Consider the following 22454-nt stretch of genomic DNA (forward strand, 5'->3'; position numbering starts at 1 on the left):
TGTTCTATGTGCAGACCGTGCAGGCGGCGACAAAGGCGGCAACATCCGGAACCATAGTAGGCCAGTAGGTTGTCGCATGAAGGCCAGGGTTCGACGAGAGCCTGAGTGACAGGCAAGCCTGGAGGAATGGGCCCACTCCAGGACCGCGGAGCGGACAGTGTCAGGCACAAACATCCGGTTATCTGAGCCACCCCAGGGTTCAGCTGGAGCCGCTGCACCTCCCGGAACCTGTTTCCCTATACCCCAGCTGAGTGCCCGTCGCCAGGCGCGAGGTGGGAATGATGGTCTCGGGCTCCGGGGTGGTAACTGCGGGGTTATAGCGGCGAGACAGGGCATCCGGCTTGACGTTCTTGGACCCCGGCCGCTAGGAGAGGTTAAAGTTGAACCGAATTAACAGCAGGGCCCATCTCGCTTGCCTAGAGTTGAGGCGCTTGGTGGTGAAGAAATACTCCAGGTTTTTGTGGTTGGTCCACACAATGAACGGATGTTCTGTCTCTAGCCAGTGCCTCCATTCCTCCAACGCCATCTTCACTGCGAGAAGCTCCCGATTCCCCACATCATAGTTCCTCTCCGTGGCATTGAGGCAGTAGGTTTAGAAGGCGCAGGGATGCAGCTTAAGGTCCAGGGCAGAACATCGGGACAGGACAGCCCCCACTCTGACATCCGAAGTATCGGCCTCCACCATGAACTGACTGGAAGGGTCAGGATGAACCAGGATAGGAGCAGTGGTGAAGCAGTGTTTAAGGTCCCGGAACACCCAGTCAGTGGCAGATGACCAAGTGAACAGAACCTTGGTAGAGATGAGTGCAGACAGGAGGGAGGCCAGGATGCTGTAACCCAGGATAAAGTGGCGATAAAAGTTGCCAAACCCCAGGAAGCGTTGCAGTTGCATCCTGGATGTAGGATGAGGCCAATCCAACACTGCTCTCACCTTCTCGGGATCCATCTGGACACTCCCAGCAGAGATTATGTAACCCAGAAAGGGAATGGTGGAGCGATGGAACTCGCACTTTTACACCTTAACAAACAACTGGTTCACCAGAAGGCACCAGAGTCAATGAGGACCCGGAGAGATTTGGACTGGTTTGCCCACAGCAGAATGACATGAAAAGGGGTGCAAGTGGGCCTCCCGGGTGGCGCAGTGGTCTAGGGCACTGTATCGCAGCGCTAGCTGTCCAACCAGAGACTCTGGTTTCGCGCCCAGGATCTGTCTCAGCCGGCCGCGACCGGGAGGTCCGTGGGGCGACGCACAATTGGCCTAGCGCTGTCTGGGTTAGGGAGCGTTTGGCCGGAGGGATATCCTTGTCTCATCGCGCACCAGCAACTCCTGTGGCGGGCCGGGCGCAGTGTGCGCTAACCAAGGTAGCCAGGTGCACGGTGTTTCGTCTGACACATTGGTGCGGCTGGCTTCAGGGTTGGAGGTGTGCTGTGTTAAGAAGCAGTGCGGCTTGGTTGGGTTTCGGAGGACGCATGGCTTTCAACCTTCGTCTCTCCCAAACCCGTACGCGAGTTGTAGCGATGAGACAAGATAGTAATTACTAACAATTGGTTAGAAAAGGGGGCAAATATTTTTTTTAAGGGAAGCAGAAAAGTTCTCCATATGGCCCACCAGAGTACTCACTCCTACCGGTGAGCCTGGTCTTTTACCAGACAAGAGGACACAAAATGACCAAAAGTCCTGCAATACAGACAGCTCCTTGTGTTGATCCTGTGGTACTGGACGGCAGGCAGGCTCAGGGTAGGCAGAGGTCAATAATCCAGAGGTGGGGCAAAGGTACCGGTGGCAGGCAAGCTCAGGGTCAGGGGCAGGCAGAGTGGTCACGCAGGTGGGCTCAGAGTTAGGACAGGCAAGGGTCAAAACCAGGAGGGCGAGATAAAGAGAGACTGGGAAAAGACTGGGAAAAGCAGGAGCTGAGACACAAAAACGTTGGTTGACTTGACAAACAAGACGGACTGGCAACAGACCAACAGTGAACACAGGTATAAATACACAGGGGATACTGGGGGAAATGGACCACACCTGGAGGGGGTGGAGACAATCACAAAGACAGGTGAAACAGATCAGGGTGTGACATATTGCATTGTTTGACAAAACTGCACATTTTAGAGTGGCCTATTAATGTCCCCAGCACAAGGTGCACCTGTGTAATGATCATGCTGTTTAATCAGCTTCTTGATATGCCACACCTGTCAGGTGGATGGATTGTTGTGGCAAAGGAGGAATGCTTACTAACAGGGTTATAAACACATTTGTGTACAAAATTTGAGGAAAATAAGCTTTTGTGCGAATGGACAATTTCTGAGATTTTTTATTTCAGCTCATAAAACATGGGACCAAAACTTTACATGTTGCATTTATATTTTTTTCAGTATAAATGCAAGTTATTTTGCACTTGAACACTCAATATTAGGAGTGGGTCTCCTTGAAAGGGTATAATTGTTGTCTGCATTCTACAAATGATGCATTCATAAGCAACATTAGGCAGTCTGCAAAGGCTCTTCCTGTGTCAATTACATTTTGAGCTGCTCTAAGCAGAAAGCTGCATCATTATCATTAGTCGCGAGGCATCATTCCTCAACAAACGTAAACACGTGTCAGCACCTTCTCACATAAACTGGTTTTATTAACAAATGACGTTGGGTGAAAGGAAATAAAAGAGAAGTCATAAAACAAAATGCTTGCAAAAGCAGAACGCTGCCAAAACAGAAGATGGGCACAAGGTGAAGGTAATAGAAGCGGATGAGTTTGGAGAGGATAGGGATAGAGACTCATTTGAAGTATGAGCACATTCTTTTAGTCTGGTAGCCAAGCCCTCTAAGCTAAGAAAGGATGGGTTTCAGGGTTGGTGCGTGACGTGTATGTTCCTCATGTAATCATAGAGGCAGTCACTCTCCTCACTGTCTTGTCCGGGGGAAGGGAAGACTGAACATCATTCCTGTGTGTGAGCAGCTTGTCATTCATGAGATCCCCTCCTCTCCAGGTTTATCTGCTCCCAGACTATTGATTCACCACCAAACCCTAACTCGATGAGGGAAAGGTACGGTCATCCATCAAGACGTTGGCTCAGGACAGGAGATGAAAAACACGGGCAACTCATCATGTCCTTCATTCCATCCCCAATCAGTCAGAGCGAGGGTCCATCCCTAAAGATGCAGAGCCTCTACTCAGCACCAGCACCAGCCCAAGGACATCAGCCTTTCACCGTCCTGACGCTTTCTACCTGGCCGCCTGAGGGATGACCCCAGGTGTCCCCGAAACAGTCCACATTAGTGCTCATCTGTCTTCATCAAGCACCGGTGGAGGCCTTTAGGTTGAGGACTACAGCTCGCCCACAAGACAAAGACCTGCACCATTAGTTTTGATTCCATTTCAGGTGCAGTGGTGACTTCAGGTGTCCTGCGGTGGTCAAGGACGGAGCCTCCTCTATGGCCTTCTCGCTCCCAGAGTACCTCCTCTGAGGGATGGAGCCACTGGTCTGCCTTCAATCTCTCTTCCTCATTGTCCACTCCCTGGAGGTTGGCTTGTCCATGAGGAACGTGGCCTACCATTCATCTTAGTCCCATTAGAGGTGTGTGACACCAGGTGAATGGATGAATTGTAATGGTACCTGTAGGAACCAAGGTTTAAGCCACAAACAGCACCAGTTCATTAGGGTTTAGTTAAGAGGTAGAACAGAGGTTTGAATGCTGTTGTGATTTTGAAGGGCTAAGGTTCTGCATTGGAAATAACTAACTAATCCTAAGCTGATTGATTCATTAATTTGGCAAATTGATTCATTAATTTAGCAAATATCTGATTGCTCATTCCACTGCAGTTTAAGATGTTATAAATAATAGACCTGCAACAGAGCAGAGAATCATCCAGAGGTCTCTGTCTGCAGCCCCTAAAGACCACTGCATTTTAGAGACACCTTTTAATTTGTCACTGCTTTAATGCTTGACTTAATTTCATGTCCAAATAATGGTTTTAATTACGCAATTAGGACAGATCTGTTTTCCCTCAGAAGAACCGCTCAGTCAATTTTCTCAGGAAGCTACATTCTGAGAGCCCTAAGAGAGCCCTAAATCCAAGTGATAACATAATGTAAATATAAATCGACATGAGAATTCCAAATTTGCCCATGGTCTCTGTCTTGTTGACTGATCTGGAGGCCGATCAGAATATTCATTTTGAGGACCTGCAAATATGTATTCTGGTCCCCTCTGGAGGCGTGATACCCTATGTTAGCAGCAGGAGGGGTTGGAGGGCAGACTCCATTGGGTGTGAGCATGCGGTTGTAATTAATCTCACCAATATGTACATTTCAATTACTTAATTACAAGCAGAATGGCAACACAGAATTGCCGACACCAAACCAAAAGCATTTTATAAAATATTTGATATTTAAATAGATTTTCCAATTCTAACAACACAACTGGTTTGAGTAAGACTAAGTTAAATGGTTTATAGATTGAGACAATCCCATTTTCAAGTTATTTTCCTCTTAATAAATGCCAAAAGGGGCCACATTTCCTGCAAAAAGGGCATTGCCAATTGCTGCTCTTTTCCTATTAAAGGAGAAGACAGAGCGGGTCATTTCATACTTGTCTATACCCCCACACGCCCCTCTCACATCAGGACAAATTGATTCACTGCTCAAATTGCTGAAATACTCTGGTTTTCTCCACTCCGTGCTGAAATGGAATAAGGGTAATGTTTCTTCAGTAACACTTAATTTGCATAGTCGATCTGTAGATGCTCCACGGGTTGGAACCAAAATTACTTTCCAATCGTTTCGTTTTTTGTTCCATTCCACCGTTCTGACCAGCAAAATAAAGTTCTGTACCGGTTTGAACCAAAAAAAGTACTGGTTCCAGTCTGTTCCTTTTTAACCTGTGAAATCAACAGTTTTTTTTTAAAATTACTTCACCAATCAGTGTGGAAAGAGCAGGCAAGCTAGTTGTTTAATGCGTGATGGACAGACAAGTGTAGCCTATAGCAGAAGATGCATTATCTGAATTAGGTCCCCAGAATTATACCTAGGAAGAACGGCTTCTATGGATGTCCTTTGAGCTAGCTGGCTAACAAGCTTGAACTAGCTAGCTAACACGATTGTGTGTGCAGAGTTGCACCAGAATTAAAAACACTTCTTACCTTTTTGTAGTTAATAAATCCAATGTGAAAAGTGATAACTACACTAGGCCTATAGTATCCTTAACTAGTTTTGAAAATGTTCAGTTTTTCTCTAGAAGAATGGAACTTGAAAAAGTTCCTTTCTTCTCTAGCTAACTAAAAATCTCTCTCCCTATCTTCTGAATTACGCTTGTAACATCAGTAGGTTAGCCTATGCTTCGAAGGGGGGAGGGGCAGGTTGCCTAAACACACACACACTTGCAAAGATTTGTAGCTTGCAGGCAGACACTGGAATACGTTTCTGAGTGACAGAGTGAGTGCTTTGCATAGGAGTTTGTTGCGTTTTTTTTGTGGGACAATAAAATCCTGATATGTTAAATTAACCATGCTTTTCAACGAACGGTTCTGTTCCCGGAACAGTTTGGATCACTTTTGTTCCCGGTTCCGTTTCTGTTCCATGAAAAATGTATTTATTTTTTCCTAGTTTTCAGTTGTGTTCCCTGAACCGGTTCCAACCCTTACTATCTACAGACTATAAGTAACATTTAACTAACTAATCACTAACCCTAATCCTAATCTTAACCCTTATCGTAAACCTAAATTCAACCCTTACCCTAACCTTCACCGTAACCTTAGCAAGCAATTCGCTTATCAACAGATATTTTGTTAATAGTATGACCATCTGTAGAGTATTTACAGATGAACTATCCAGACTATCCAAATAAAGTGTGACCGTTCCTTCTAAGTGAAAATAAAATAAAAGGTACACTGCCATACTGATCTAACTAATAATGGGGTATAAGTAAGGAGATGTGAAATCATTACTCAGCAAACATTATCTGTATTATTTGTACCCACTTCTCTGGTCCTTGTTGCATGGAAAGAGAAAATGTAGGGGCAGCCAAGGAGGAAGTTTGGGGCGGATACCTTGAAATGGTTCTGACTTTCAACAGGATCCTGAAGAAAAGCATTAAATAGGCAATTGGCCATTGATTGCTTGCTAATGCCAAGGGAGAAAGAAAAATCATTGCAACTATTTATTTCTTTAAGAAAGAAATGCCTGGCCACTCATGCATGTTATTAAAATCGTTGAACTGAAATCCCTGTTGAAAGATATGGGATATAGATGAGATCTTGGAAAGGAAACCTGAACTTGCCAGAGACTATGAATTAACATACAACTTATTGCATTCACGGCAACAATAAATGAAAATGACATGACACTAAAATCCCCACCAGTGATGTTAAGCAAATATCCCAGAAGAAAATACAGAGCACCTCCAGTCCTGCTAGGACCATGGCCAGCGCTGTGTGCATTAGAATTTCTCAATTGTTGATGCCTGCCTTTATGTACCATAGCTTGGTCTGTCCCTGTTCAGCAAATTATAATTAAAGGGGAAAAAATCATTATCGATAGCTAGTATACTGTATGTCTGTGCTATCTCAGCCCACATGGTACATGTGAGATAACACAGCACCATTTGGGAAATCATCCTATAAGAATGATTTCTATGAAGAAAAAAAAAGCCTAATTGTTTTGTGGCTCCACTGTAGCTAGTCCACAGACCTAACAGTGGACTAGTCAAACACAGTTTGGCAGTGTTTCTATTTGAATGGATTCTTTGGGGGCAATTATGAGTTGGATCTGGTGGAACGTAGGAAGAATCAGCCCGAGAGGATAATGACAAATTTCGGATTTTTCTCAGAAAACAGGCCTCGGCCCACGCCTGCCAGTACATCACTGACACACACATGCACATCTCAAGAGTTCATGACGCGTGACCAGTATCAGGGCTGGTGGAGCGGGGAAGGAGGAAGCAACATGAGCATTAGGGGTTAGAGCTGTCCTGATTTTTTAATATATTTTTTAACCTTTATTTAACCAGGCAAGTCAGTTAAGAACAAATTCTTATTTTCAATGACAGCCTAGGAACAGTGGGTTAACTGCCTGTTTAGGGGCAGAACGACAGACCTTGTCAGCTCGGGGGTTTGAACTTGCAACCTTCCGGTTACTAGTCCAACACACTAACCACTAGGCTACCCTGCCGCCCCAATTGAATTGATACCGGTTTCCGATACCATACAGACAACTGACACACACTACTGTATGATTATGCCCTGTTTAATTCGGGATACATACTATCTGTCCGTGGTCATTTCAGATAGCAATCGATTATGAATCTCATTATAAAAATAATACTGTATAGGACGTGTGCGTTCAAGTGCCAGTGTATACACACATTGGACATACAGCACATATAGACAGTATTTACAACAGTGTGTCGTTGTGGATTATTAAGGTATATCTATCACGTGGTCAAACTGATGACACACCACGGGAATTAAAGTGCCTATGGTGCGGTGTAGTGGTGTTGTGAAGAATAATGTCTCTCGAGGGGTTCATTTTGTTAGCGACAATAATAATGCTTTAAGGCAGTTAGGCATTCTAATCGGATTTAAGTTCCCCCGTGACAGTCTTTACCCAGAGGAGTAACGCTATTGTTAAATTTATACGATTAAAACAGATCAAATAAATTGCGCACGGAGGACTGAAATTAGACATCATGAGAGGTGACTCTGTCGCTGCAGGTTATTGGATCCCCCACATAAGAGTTTGGCTGATATTAAACATTAGGCAAAGACTTAAGTATAGATTTATATAATACCACATTACTTGAGATATGGTTCTACTTTGCAACAGGGGTAGTAGATGTGCTGACACTGTATGGAGTGTTTTTTTAAAACTTAATACTAGGTGCAGCAGCTTGTCCATAGGGCAGGATATAGATCGGGCATAGAACAGAATGGTTGTCGGTCTCGAGGTAGAAGTGGCCCTGCGCCACAAATCTACAGTAGAATCAGTCTATTCTCAATCCTGACCATTAGAGCATATGAACATACAGTATCTGATCCTATATCAGTGGTTAGGAGTAGCTTCTACCTTCTGTGGTTGTAGCGGTCAGATAGTTGTGGTCTCGGAGACAGACAACAGGCAGGTGGGAGTGTGAGCCCCTCTCCTCTCCTCACATGACTGAGGTTAGAGCAGTGCCAGTGCGGTCAGTCAAAGTGAATGTCATGTGTGGGAGATCAATGGCCTGACAAGAGCTGCTGTCGAGGTACACAACTGACAGCTAGTGAGCCACACATGAATATTTACAACTTGGTTGCCATTCTCTCTGTCTGTCGGTGTCTAACAGAGCTTGTCCTGGGGAATTTGACATGTAGCCTATATGGATTTCTATGCATGTGAGGAAGTCAATATGGCAACAACCATAGTATTCACAACAATTTGACCTCTTACATCTGTTTTGAAGTGCAAAAACGAATAAACTTTTGAAATATTATCTGAAATGTCATGATTTTCATTTTTGACTGAATTACAGTGCTGGTCTAATGCAGTGGTTCCCAACCCGGGGGTACTAGGACCGCTGGGGGTACTTGGCCTATCCACAGGGGGTACTAGGACTGCTGGGGGTACTTGGCCTATCCACAGGGGGTACTTGAGAAGACCCATGAGACCATAGGCTTACTGGTAAAATGAACATGGGGGGTAGTTCAGGGGTACTACGGGCAGAGCAAAAAACGGTTGGTGGTACAGTAACCGAAAAAGGTTTGGAACCACTGGTCAAATGTATAATTGAAAGGGTGATGTGAGAAAGCTAGCATCACATGTCACATCTGAGTCCATATTGAATCAAGATACATGGACCATTAATTCTAAAGTGTATAACTACCTTGTTTCCCCCTTGTTATAGGAAGCACTAATTTCAGGCACTTCAGATGATGATCATACATGGAAAATATAGCACATGAAATTAACCTGATATTTCAGCGCCATGTACAGTGTGATTAGCCTCTTGATTCAAGATGCAATATTACCCCATTCACACAAGATCTCTCCATTTTAATTTCAAGTCATTCCTAAACGACTGGAGGTTGAGAGCCACTGAGTGAGAAGAGAGCACCCCGCCCAACTGGATTAATGGGCCCTCCTTTCAGAGTGATTACAGCAAAGACACAGTTGTACAACACAGTACAACACCGCCGGTGTGTGTCCCAAATGTCACCCTATTCCCTATACAGTGCACTACCTGTGACCAGAGCTCTATGTAGAGCACTAGGAAAAGGGTGGCATTCGGGACACAACCCCGCCTCTCCACTGTGGCTTTCTTCATCCAGTTATAAAGGATTAACCAGCTGCAAGCAGACAAAGGAAATTACATCATCCTACACTGAATTCAGATCATTTCTGCACAAACAAAAATATGTATGTACAGTATGTGTACCGGTTGTCGTTGGTGGAAGAAGGAGAGGGCCAAGGTGCAGCGTGGTACATGTTCATGATATTTTAATTACACTGAACACTAGAACAAAACGAACAAAACGGAACAAACGAAACAGTCCTGTCTGGTACAGAGACAGAAAACAACTACCCACAACTCAAGGGTAGAAAACAGAGTGCCTAAGTATGGTTCTCAATCAGAGACAATGATTGACAGCTGCCTCTGATTGGGAACCATACCAGGCCAAACACATAGAAATACATAAACATAGAACATAGAATGCACACCCCAACTCACGCCCTGACCAACCTAAAATAGAGACATAAAAAAAGGATCTAAGATCAGGACGTGACAGTATGTGGATGTCCGCCTTATTGTAGATTTTAAACTGTTTTTAGTAGCTGATAAGGGAGGTGGGTATGGGAAAAATACTACATCTGAAATGATATACACTGAGGTGTACAAAACATTATGAACACCTGTCTTTCCATGACATAGGCTGGCCAGGTGAAAGCTATGATCCCTTATTGATGTCACTTGTTAAATCCACTTCAATCAGTGTAGATGGAGGGGAGGAGAGAAGTTAAAGAAGGATTTTTAAGCCTTTAGACAAATGAGACATGGATTATGTATGTGTGCCATTCAGAGGGCGAATTTTTGTACACTCAGTGTATATCACATAACAATATTTGGAGACTTATGTTCATAGTGTCAGTGGTTCTGTTAATGTGACAGGAGCAATCTTGTTAGTTTATGGGAATAATAATCATACCAGGCAATAAGTAAAACTTCAGTCTAATATCACTAATGGACAATATGGTAATTGTAGACCATTAAATGTCTTAAGCTTCACATGATGTCTCTTAGTGAATTTATGGCCAGATTTTGTTTTATGGCTTTTCACACATTCTTCAACTTTTGATAATTTCCATAATTGCATTTGACATAGCCTGACTTTATTTGGTGCATTAGTGAACGGACCAAACATTCCCGAACCTGTTAAAAGGAATAACATTATGTATTTATTTTATGTGCAAATAAGTGCTGTGTGGTTAGTCAAAGTTGAAACGGCTAAATAATTGATGGTTCTTCTCTGCAATGAAAACATAACACATGCTGCTCTCCAAAACAATTAACGTAGCTTAGCTAACAAACTCTTGAGCAGCGGCACCCGCATAAGCTTTATTAGTCAAACTTGGATCTGCAAAAAGTTGTTACCAACTCTCTAGTACATATCCCATGTTTCCCCAGCAGCACAGTAAGAAACCAGCCATGTTGTCTTACGCTTGACAGATGCAATCTGCTCTGGGATGACTGAATAATTTAAAGTTCTAATGCAGGACCAGCTGGCAGCTGTGACATCCAGACTATACATTCAAATAGCCTTTGTGACCAAACTAGGCTAACTGAGGAGCCTGGCTATCAATATAATCCTGAGTTAGGAGCTTGATCTTGCACTAATAAATGAATTGATGTTTGTGGCACTGTGCTGGTGTCAAAGTTACGCTGCCAATTTACACAACCCTATCTTGTCATTTGAGCCCAAGTATTATTGACATTGGTCCCCCCCCCCCCCCCCCCCCATCTTTCAATTAATCTTTATCGAATCTTGACTCCAGTGACAAATTAGTTAGGGCATTCTCTGCCTCTTATACGGGCTGTCAGCTAATTGCCCTATTATATAATGTCATTCGAGTGGCAAGCATAAAGCCCCTGGATAGTATTTAAAATATCAAGTGGTACAATTGGTTTTATGGAGGTTCAATGACCTCTCCTTGTCAACACACACACACACATGCTGTCCCAGTTATCAATTATGGGTAGTTGAAATGATTCCAAATAGTTAAAACCGAAATTTTACAAAGCTGGTGATTTTTATTTTAAAGGACCAAATCCTTTTATTTTTATGGTGGGCTAACGTGATTGACATTTGGACACAGAGGCTACAGTAGCCTACTTCACAAGAAACGTACGGCACTAGCTCCGACCATTACCTCTCTTGTCTGAGTTGAGCTGCATATCTTTTGCGCATCCACCTCTCTCCTCCAAGAAACGCCCAAACTCTCAAAATCAGTCGTCAGTCACAAGTCTGCTGCTACTGGTGGACGGCTGTGGTGGGCACTCCTACTGTATTTTGGAACTCAAAAGCTTGAACGCGCATATTCCAACTGCACAGTGCTTTGTCAAGGTGCCCTGAAAGCAGTGGGTACGCACTTACCGGTCTACAGTTTCCGCGGGCCAGCGCTGAGATTCACCATTCCCCACAGAGGTCCACGAGATGTCACAACCTACTTCATTACATTAGTAGCAGATTACCTACACCTGACTTCTTGGCGCCGACATTTGTGTGCACATGTGTTCCGTATGGAACCATCAGGATGACTGTTTAGAATAGTTTGATCGCATATAGAAACGTAGGTTACCAGAACATCTTCTCGACGAGTCGGTCCGGGACATCTCTTGCGGCAGTGCGTGTAGGTGCTTGAGACCGAGAAGCACCCGCTCTAGCCCGCAGGAGATTATGTGGGGGCGCTTTCTGACCTCTACTGCATCTTGTCGGTTCTTCTTGTGCATTTCGCCGCTGAGAGGATAGCCGTGTCCCGTTGAGGATGCCTAACAGGTAGGTTTACATTAACCTTTTGTTGGTTAAATTTTATTTTTTATGTACGTGTCATTCATTCCACCAACTAGGCACAGCGCTGTGTTCTGACTAGGCTGTGTTCTGCGGGCAGGTAGCCTAACTACGGAAGCAACGGCTGAATGGATACATTTTACGTTTTCATCCCAAAGTTTGAACAAGTCTCTATAACTTAGTTAACATAATGTATGTTTTTTTTTTTTACATGGGTAAACAATAAGCCTTTGCATTTCCCTCCATATTTTCACCTGTCAGGACAGAGCTAAAACTGACCCGCTAGGCGTCTTCTTTTTTTTGCCCATGTTTTTTTTGTTGACAAGTTTTGCATGCCAATCTTTCCCTCATGTCAGTCTTTAAGTTCACAGGTATGTTCTGTATTGCAGTGTTTCCCAACTCTGGTACTGGAGTACCCACAACAGTACACATTTCTTTGCTGTAACCCGGTGAAGCACACCTGATTCAACTTGTCAACTGATCATGAAGCCCTTGATGAGCTGAATGAGGTGTGTTTATCCAGGGCTACACCAAATGTGTGTACTGTTGGAGATACTCTAGGAATGGAGTTGGGAAACACTGCTGTATTGGATAAAGAGTATACTCTATTTACATCTAATAACTATGTAATAACCTACAGAATTTCAAGGATGTTTCCACAAAGTTCAATTGTAACTTTGTCACCTGTTTATAGGACATTATGTATTCTGAACCTGTGTTTATGCTGTTATTTGCTGCACATTGCTTTATGAATGCCTATAGCAAGTTGTACAGTATATTGTACTATGTAATATAGATGGAGGGCACTCAATGCATTACACAGGCAGCTCATAAAAAATGTTGATGGTACAAAAATTCATAAAGAGAGATTTTGAGATACATTAGTTTTGACATGCATCTTTGTTATAGCAAATCCAAATGGAATCTGATCTCTATGATGTGCAAATAGAGCTCTTAATGTCAGACATTTTCAGATCTTAAAACACATTTTTAATCTGGGCTCCTAGTGATTGGGTAGATGTTGCTCTAAGAGGGTCTGTGCTTTATACACACAAGCGTTAGTGTCCTATAATGTATCCCTCACAGATTTAGGTGGTTGTAGTGCGCCCTAGTTTCTTATCATATACTTCCTATGCCAATGGAATCCATGAGTTTAAAGTGATACCAAAATGCAACAAGCACCAAATCATGCATAACATCAACACTTGGTTTGCACCAAACTATTCTCTCTCTCTCTCTCTCTCTCTCTCTCTCTCTCTCTCTCTCTCTATCTCTCTCTCTCTCTCTCTCTCTCTCTCTCTCTCTCTCTCTCTCTCTCTCTCTCTCTCTCTCTCTCTCTCTCTCTCTCTCTCTCTCTCTCTCTCTCTCTCTCTCTCTCTCTCTCTCTCTCTCTCTCTCTCTCTCTCTCTCTCTCTCTCTCTCTCTCTGTGTGTGTGTAAGCTCTTCTTTGTTCTGTGTGTTCGTCTCTGTGTCTTCTCGTCTTCTGTGGTGATTTACTTTCATTACTGTCTACAGATGCTTTTTGCTGTGTAGATCAGCCTGTCACCATTACTCTGCATTTACTTTCTAATAGGGCTTTTGCAATTAGTTAAGTCTCCAACCTCATCTGTAAAAGTCAGTGGAAACAGACATAAACCACACGGAACAATACCACGTTAGAATCTACACATTGCAGCGCCATGTTGTTGAATGCACAACACGGGTAAAAAGACAACTGCATAACTTCCCTAAGCCATCTGCCTCTGTGTGTTTTCCAGCTCAGTCTTGCACGTACAATGTGGGCACCACTAGTCTTCACTAGAGAGCTCGATATCCTACTCCTCTGGTACTTCTTCAGAAAAACTGCAGAAACTTTAAATCAAGGACGGACCTCATAAAACGAGTGTCTCTCTCCACTCTGCACTCCATCCACTCACCCCCCCACATAGGCAACAGTGCACCACAGGGATGAGTTAGGGGCTGCTGTGTTGTCAAAAGCCTAATTTGGGATAATAAACGCCATGATGGCCGACATCAAGAGACAGCCAGGGCACTATATTGTTGCATTCATCTTAATGACTCCACTGGGTAGGGCTGCAGCAGGACTCCCAGGCAGGAGCTGAAAGCAGGACAGTCTCCGTTGACCTTCGGGAAGAAAAAAAATGGAGCATCCTGCTACTGGCTGATGAAACAACGTGGCTGGCTGGAGAGCTTGCCAAGCACTGTAAAAATCTCAAGAAAGAAAGAGAGCGAGAAATGGAGAATAGCCTTTCACTCAGAGTTTACAGTGTCCTTTACAGTGATTCTCTCAAAACCTCAAGCCAAAGTTAGCTATATTACATTTTATTTTGGCAACAAAAGGAGTACTTGAATGTACACTAGTGCTGAGCAATTATAGTGCTTTTTGAGGAAGTTTCGGTTAGGTTATAAAAAATAATTATGGTTTGCAATTTCGGCTTTTGAGTGTTTTAAAAAAAAAATTAAATGCAATATGTATTATGTGGGTTGAATGCTGCCACAGCACAGAATAAAAATCTGAATAAAAGTCCCATGATGGTAGTGACAGTCCATTACGGCTCATCACTTAACCATCATTTATTCACATTATTTGACTTTAATAAAATATTTTAGTTGTTGTGTATAGTACATTTGTTTAATTTGATGACTTTATTATTTCATTCCAAGTATCTCATCTCTGTAGAACTGCTGCATATGCTCTCAGACAAAATCAGTATTAGTAGTTCTTAAAAGTAAATAAGACATACTTTTAGGACTGCTGAATACTGACTATCAATCACTTAGATCATGTATTTTCAGGTAGAGCTCCCTCACTAAGCAACAGCTGCTCTCTATATAACCTCACAATCAGGCATTCTTTTGTCTCTTCTGTAGCAGGTATAAAATAAACACAGACTGGACAAGTGGATGTGCAATGGATTATGGTCATTGTAGTTAATTACCACATTTTATGCACTAAACTATGTATAATTTTGGCCTGTTGGAAACTACAACTCCTTGCTACATCACACAGTTCAGGCTGGATCTCACAGAAAAAAAAACGAACAAAGTGGAATTCATATAATTGAACTGCAGTTGGTCAATTAGTTGTTTTAAACTGAAAAATAACTGACATTTCTGTGAATTGCTCAGCACTAATGTACACTGAGTGTACAAAACATTAGGAACACCTTGAGTTGCACCCCCTTTTGCCATCAGAACAGCCTTAATTCGTCGGGGCATGGCCCCTACAAGGTGTCGAAAGCCTTCCAAAGGGATGCTGGCCCATGTTGACTCCAATGCCCACAGTTGTGTCAAGTTGGCCGGATGTCCTTTGGTTGGTGGACCATTCTTGATACACACAGGAAACTGTTGAGCATGAAAAACCCAGCAGTGTTGCAGTTCTTGACACACTCAAACTGGTGCGTCTGGCACGTACTACCATACCCTGATATCTTTTGTCTTGCCCATTCAGCCTAATGAATGGCACACATACACAATCCATGTCTCAATTGTCTCTAGGTTTAAAAATCCTTCTTTAACCTGTCTCCCCGCCTTCATCTACGCGGATTTGAAGTGGATTTAACAGGGGACATCAATAAGGGATCATAGCTTTCACCTGGATTCACCTGGTCAGTCTGTCATGGAAAGAGTTCCTGATGTTTTGTACACTCAGTGTATATAGTTTCCAAGCAATATCTAACTTGACCTTGACTACTGACTCTCATTAAGTAAACAAATATAACACACATACAGTAGTGGATATCTACCCCTATAAAGCACCGTGTCATCAATCCTGATCCTTAATAATGGTCAAATACCAACTAGCAGCGATGCCAATTTGAACAGACATGTTTGCTGAACAACAATCGAGATTAATTGCTTGCTTGCAATGCAATTAGGGAGAGAGAGAGAGAGAGAGAGAGGCAAAGGGGTGCTTTTTTTTATTGTATGCGATGGAAAGCTGCTGCGTATGGCGCGGGAATTTGTCACTCCTCTGTGCTGACACCCCTATCTAAGTCGTCTGCCTGTGGCTGGTGAGTTATAGCGAAGGTGACCGTGATCATTATTCACAGACCGATCTGCTCTTCCCTTGCACTCGGTTCCTCTTGGGTCTGATCAAGTGTGCTCTGTTACACCTCCCTGTAATGATTTGCGGAGGTCTGGCTGTGTAACATCTGAAGGACGGCGGCGCGTTTTAGCGCCTTTGAAAACAATATCGTAATCCACATCCATTAGCCATATGGGTTCGATTCTCAGGATGCGTCTGATGCCGTATAGACGCCCTTCCCGACGGTGTACCGCTGGAAACATTATGTTTGATTACATTAGATTTTGTACTTAGCTTTTTTTCCCCTTTTTTCCCTTAGCTTTTTTTTATTTTTATTGCTGAGCTTCCCTTTTAAATGTTCATTTCACATTTTGAAATAAACATGATTTAATTACAAACTGCACAAAATGCACACCATAGTATTGGTCATATGTTGTCGGGTAGCTTTTGCTTCAGGTTTCATAAACAATTGCACGGTATCAGATATTGTATCTATTTTCCTTTGTGTTCGGATGAAAAACAATGGAAGTTACAGCTCTCCCTCTGCGGTACTTGTGGTTTTCAAGCCGTTGAATGAAAATGCAGTATATTACCCCTAGCATGGATCCATATTTACTACCAGTGCTCTGTACTGTGTGTAATTGACTTTGGAATGCATAAATAATTACGCCGACTCGTCTCTGAGTGATGCCTACTCGCTTCCTCGCCATGTTCCTCCTCCCTGTTGCAAGCTCTCACTGCTCATTTGTTTTTCACTGCCTTAAGCCTTATCGTTCCACTAGTCTCTGTTGTAGGCTAAGCCATGATACTGCACCTCTAGCAGTGTTTCTGTAAAGAACAACAGATTTTCTGAGCTGTGGCATACAGTACAGTGAGTGACGAATAATGTGTGTACTGTACTGTACGCTCAGTGTAATGGAAGGTCCAATGCAGGTCAGTGTTTCCCCTAGGATTTTTTCCAGCAGTGGTTGCAAAGTTAGTGTAGGGAGAGCTTTGGCTTGGAAGTGGGCGTGGCCGACCATTTTAGAGGGCCTTCTACTGGCCACACAATAGCTAAATTCCTACAATTATACATATTTTGCCATGTAGCGGAGACAACATTTGACAGTTTTAAAGCATGCTTTAAAATTGTAAGGGCTCTACACCAACTTTTTCCACTTGTGGCACTGGTGCAACCAACTTCTTCAGTTGATGGCACCAGCACACGATGAGGTCGCTCCATTTCTTCCGAAGTTAATAACCTGACCTGTGTTCTATAATGTAGCTGCGTTCCATACAGAGCCAGGATGATAATGGCTAGCAATCTTTTAAATTAGCATGACCTTGCAGGGCTTGACATTCAGGTAAATTTGGGCCCACAAATGCTGATGCTCCAGATACTCAACTAGTCCAAAGAAGGCCAGTTTTATTGCTTCTTTAATCCGAACAACAGTTTTCAGCTGTGCTAACATAATTGCAAAAGGGTTTTCTAATGATCAATTAGCCTTTTAAAATGATAAAATTTGATTATTTTACACAATGTGCCATTGGAACACAGGAGTGATTTTTGCTGATAATGGGCCTGTGTACGCCTATGTAGATATTCCATATAAAAAAATATTCCATGTCCAGCTACAATAGTCATTTACAACAGTAACAATGTCTACACTGTATTTCTGATCAATTTGATCTTATTTCAATGGACAAAAAGGGGATAGCTAGTGTATCCCTCTTTCGACTCTTATTGGATGTACATAGATAATGTATTTTCACTTACTGCATCTGCATGCATGTTGCCTTCTCGCTGTTGCACAATTTCGTTCGTGTGCTGGTTGCTCGTTCTAAATAGTATAATCTAATCTGCGGTTTTGTAGTACTCAAGACTGGTCTCGAGTCCACATATTGAGTGTCTCGGTCTTGTGTCTGATACATTTGTACTCGGTCTTGACTCGGTCTCGGACAGTGAGGACTCGTCATTTCTTCCCTAGAGCAGCAGTGTAAAAAACTCAGAACTATCAGCTTCCATTTAGTCAGCGCATAAAACGGCTTCGCCAGGCCAAATATATACACTCTTTTCTTGAAACATTAATATGTCTGTAACTGATAAGGCTATTAAGGCCTTATCAGTTATAGACATGTTTGCGTAGTGGCGAACCTATAGGACTTCAGTGTGTGGCAGGTTGGTGATTCTGAAAGGACTGCAACCGTAATACCAGCGCACTCATGTAGGAGAATGCACTTTTTTTGTAAAACACAAAGAGCCAGTGTGTAGTGGAGGGTATACGCAGGTATAAACTGTATGCCCACTTTCTTTTCAGTGGATATTGCGTATATTCACTTCTTAATCATTACTAATGCATATCAAAGTAATGTAGTGGAGGTATACGACATCAATTATGTAGTACAATAGAGAAATTATGCACAAAGTAGGCTACACAATCGCAAAGCACGTGAAATATACACGCCTAGTTTCAGCGGAATATCCTCTACAGGCAGCAAGTGTTCAGCTCTCAACTGGTTTTGGCATGGAGCATGTAGCCGGTAGGGTAGGAAAGACCTTTCAATTTATTCTACCTACCAGTAAATGCTAACTAAGGCAACAATGGGTATTTAAACCAGGTATTGAAAAAGTTTAGTCCGAACTGTTGGTGAGTAGACGACTTGTGATGTGCAATTGTCATCATGTGCTGTTTGCATCAGGGGGGTAGACATGGATGGGCCTGGATGGACACAGGCCCACCCAGTGGAGAGCCACTATTACTTCCCATTGCAAAAAGCATTTCACATTTAGCACACAAAGTAAACGGTGACCTAAAGTTTAAACTGGAACTGATAGCATTTTAACTACTTTGTCTGTTTCATATCTACAATCATAATATCACTCAAAAATATCACATTTCCAGTTTCCGGTCCTGGACAAGACATATGTTTTAATTCTGTTTTATTTGCTGCAGTGTCTAACGATGCTGGGCCAAATGTGCACCGCCCTATGGGACTCCCAATCACGGCCGGCTGAAATACAGCCTGGAATCGAATCAGGGTCTGTAGTGACACCTCTAGCACTGAAATGCAGTGCCTTAGACCACTGTACCACTCGGGAGCATAAAGTGTCTCTTTTCAGCATTAGTTTTAAATAAAAGTTTAGATCTAGCAAAAAACTGTTGTGCATTTAAAAAATATATTTAAAGCCCTCCTTCCCCCTTCTAAGGCTCATGCTGTCTCATGCTTGTGAATTAACTGATAAACATCAAGTTCTATCTTCCTCTGCGGCTGAGTCCAGGGTATCAAGTCTCCAGCCTGACCTCTCTGTTGACAAAAATGATGAGAGCAGCGTCTGTTTGTTGTCTGTCAGAGCAGACAGACAGACAGACAGACAGACAGACAGACAGACAGACAGACAGACAGACAGACAGACAGACAGACAGACTATATGTGATGGGTTTTTCCCCCTCTGTGGCGTGTCGAGTTACATCAGGGTTCAGCAGTTTATATATATTTTTTGCATTACTGCGTCTCTGCCGAAGCTTGACTATAAAAAAGATAAAGGTTTATTGATGTGCTTGGAAATGATGCCATAGCGTAAAAGTTGATTTACTTAAGTCATTCTGACCAGAATTAGGGTAGACTAATGGCAGGCATAACTAAATGACAGTCAGGTTCATCAATTTCACGGAAAGCACTTTCCCCACCATGGCCACCGGGAATGAGGGCCGGGGAAAGGGACCACATTTCTCTTCTTCAACTCTGCTGTTTCATGCTTGTCAAATAATGCTGGCGAAGGAAAACCTAATGGAATACTGAAGGATTTCACCATCAACATATAAGAACTAACGTTACCTTACAAATGGCATCAAAAACAATACCAGCAAGTCATATGTCTGGATTAGTGTTTATTATATGGACTTGAGAGGATTTGTCTTGATTCATGCTACTGAAACAACATCCTATTCTTGGCAAAGATGACAGTTTTAAGGATGTCTGTCAGTTTCTTTTTTTATAAAGTGACAGAGTACACACGTAACTTGGGCCACACAGTCTGACAGCGGAATGCAAAACAAAGTGATAGAAAAGCGTGACTAATTTTGAGCTGCTATCCACCGCTATCATTTAGTGGTTGCATCTCCCTATAACATTTCTGTCTCTGGCAGGGCCTTGGCAACCACTGTCTCTGGTAGGGCCTTGGCAACCACTGGCAACCACTGTCTCTGGCGGGGCGTTGGCAACCACTGTCTCTGGCAGGGCTATGCATCCCCTGCAGGGCTGTGGATGGTGTGCTGCAAGATTTACTGCACTGTACCATTTTAAAGATTCAAAATCTTTAGCACCCAGGGACGGAGACAATAAGCATGAAATACTTAGCAGTGTTGGCAGAGCGTAGTGTGTGCCGTGGACCTTGTTTCTTTACCACTGGTTCCTCTCGGGTTCACCAGGATTGCTGAGGCTATTTCTTGTGAAAAGATCAGCGTTGACAATTTTCCGTTGAGTGTTTTCGGAGGCAGTCATACAGCGGAATTGGCTTCAAGCTCAAGTATGTTGAGTTTAATATTGCTATTCTGCAGCAGGAAATGACCTGCGATGGCATAGATGGATCCAGGCAAGTGAAAATGGAGGAGTTGACAACTTTATTAAAATCAAAAAGTATTGAGATACACAGCCAGTGAGATTCAAGTTTCTTGGGGGAGCAGTGTACTACAAATCTGCTCTGATTCAACCCTGAGTTTGCATCCACAGCCAAAGTCATCTAGGCATCTGCCTAGCTTATCGATCCATCTGGGAGACACTACTAGTGGCGGCCAGGAGAGGTCAACCTCAAACACGGAGAGACAGGGAGAGGGGCTTTGAGTGCTGGGTGTCAGTCAGTCTAGTGCGGCCTGGCTGAGCCACGGCGAATGACAGGGGTGAGGAGTAATCTGAATCGGTCCCCTGACAGAGAAAAACACACAGCAGCAGGACCTTCTCTTTCTCCAGTCTCTCTCCAGTCTCTCTCCAATCTCTCTCCACTGTGAGTTATAGGCGGCAGTTATCTGATGGAGCACTTAGTTGCTGGTGGAGCCTTGTTTTCAAGTATTCTTTTCACTCACGTTGTATCGATCCCTGTTGCCAAAGTGTTAATGATGAGTCATACTATTAAATGTTATGACCCACACCGTATTCAATTACCCCCCTTTCTTATAGAGATGGGCCCTTGTAATTAAGGTCTAAACAGCGGCACTTAGAAAAGAAGAACAGCAGGCAACACAAAATTACCCAGATAGCCTTCACACTGATACCAGAAGAGAATAAATTAGGCAGCAGAGCAGATCTAAGGCAGTGTAAGTTTATAGTTCTATTTTTCTTATTATCGGTTTCTTTCACTAAAAGAGACTAATGCTTTGGTGAAACTAGTGAAATAAAATACTGGTGTGAAACCGACAGGATAATCATTTACGGGATTTAATGAGAGGAGTATATACTTAAAAAATGTATACAGTGTGGCATTTGCTCAGTTGACTTTAGGTTGTGTAGGGAATGTGCAGTCACAGGGGTATATGTAATGCCCAGGGCCTCCGGTCAGACGAAGGGTTTTATTTACATGAATAATTGAATGTAACAAGGCGGTGTGGGACACAGTTGTGTAAAGGCAAAGTGCTGCTGTTATGAGCTTATCATCACTAGAGACACAGTGAAAAGATTGTAAAGGAGTTAGTTAGTTAGCGTCTTTTGGCTATACGTTTTTTTAAGTAAATGTAAAGAGTGTTAAAGTTCTATGTTGAATTCTAATGACTTGCTGTATGGAGGAATAAGACGATGAAGGCGATGGGATATTCTGTTCAGTGGGCTGGCCCACTACGTCTAGATTTGTTGTGTCAAGCTGGAGGCTGGGTTACGTTCATCTAATAATTCACAGGACCAGAGTCAACCAAGGGTGATTTTAGATTGAAATTGGCACGTTTGGATGTCTCTAGGGTAGTCTAACTTCTCACAGGAACAGAGTTGGAACGCCCTGCTACCCACTTAAATGATGTTTTCTGAGAAATGTATTATCTGTTGACCCAGGGTTGCTTCATCTAAACATGTTTTTCTAATTGCATAGGAACAGCCATCCTTTCAACCATGACAACATCTTGATGTTTGATCTGCGGTGTTTAAGTGGATCAACGATCGTAAGTGGGATTGATTTTGTTTGCAGGCAGCATCACGAACACAAGGACCTGGTCCACATGATTTGGGAATATTCTTCTGCTAGCGCCTCTGAAATTGATTCATTTGATAGCCAGTTTGCTCTCTGACTCTCTGAGTGAGGGCAGGCTTCTCTCCTCATAAGTGTATTAGATTCTCAGGACAGTCTTGTCTGATCGAGCATTCAGTCCACCCTGTAGCAGCCCGAGGGGCATTAATAGGAATTGTATCGGAGGCCATGAAGGCTGTGAAACTGGAAAG

General features: G+C 43.1%; 1 protein-coding gene across 1 annotated transcript in view; it reads left to right on the forward strand.

Moving 5' to 3' along the window:
* Positions 1–11490: 11490 nt before the first annotated feature.
* LOC139407764 (heparan sulfate glucosamine 3-O-sulfotransferase 5) overlaps positions 11491–22454 on the forward strand; it is a 70234-nt gene continuing 59270 nt past the window's right edge. Inside the window, exon 1 of the mRNA XM_071151622.1 lies at positions 11491–12016. The gene's annotated coding sequence lies outside the window, so the exon portion shown is untranslated. The remainder of the gene's footprint in view (positions 12017–22454) is intronic.

The sequence above is a fragment of the Oncorhynchus clarkii genome, chromosome 4, assembly GCF_045791955.1.
Source record: "Oncorhynchus clarkii lewisi isolate Uvic-CL-2024 chromosome 4, UVic_Ocla_1.0, whole genome shotgun sequence".
In the NCBI taxonomy this organism is placed as follows: Eukaryota; Metazoa; Chordata; class Actinopteri; order Salmoniformes; family Salmonidae; genus Oncorhynchus; species Oncorhynchus clarkii.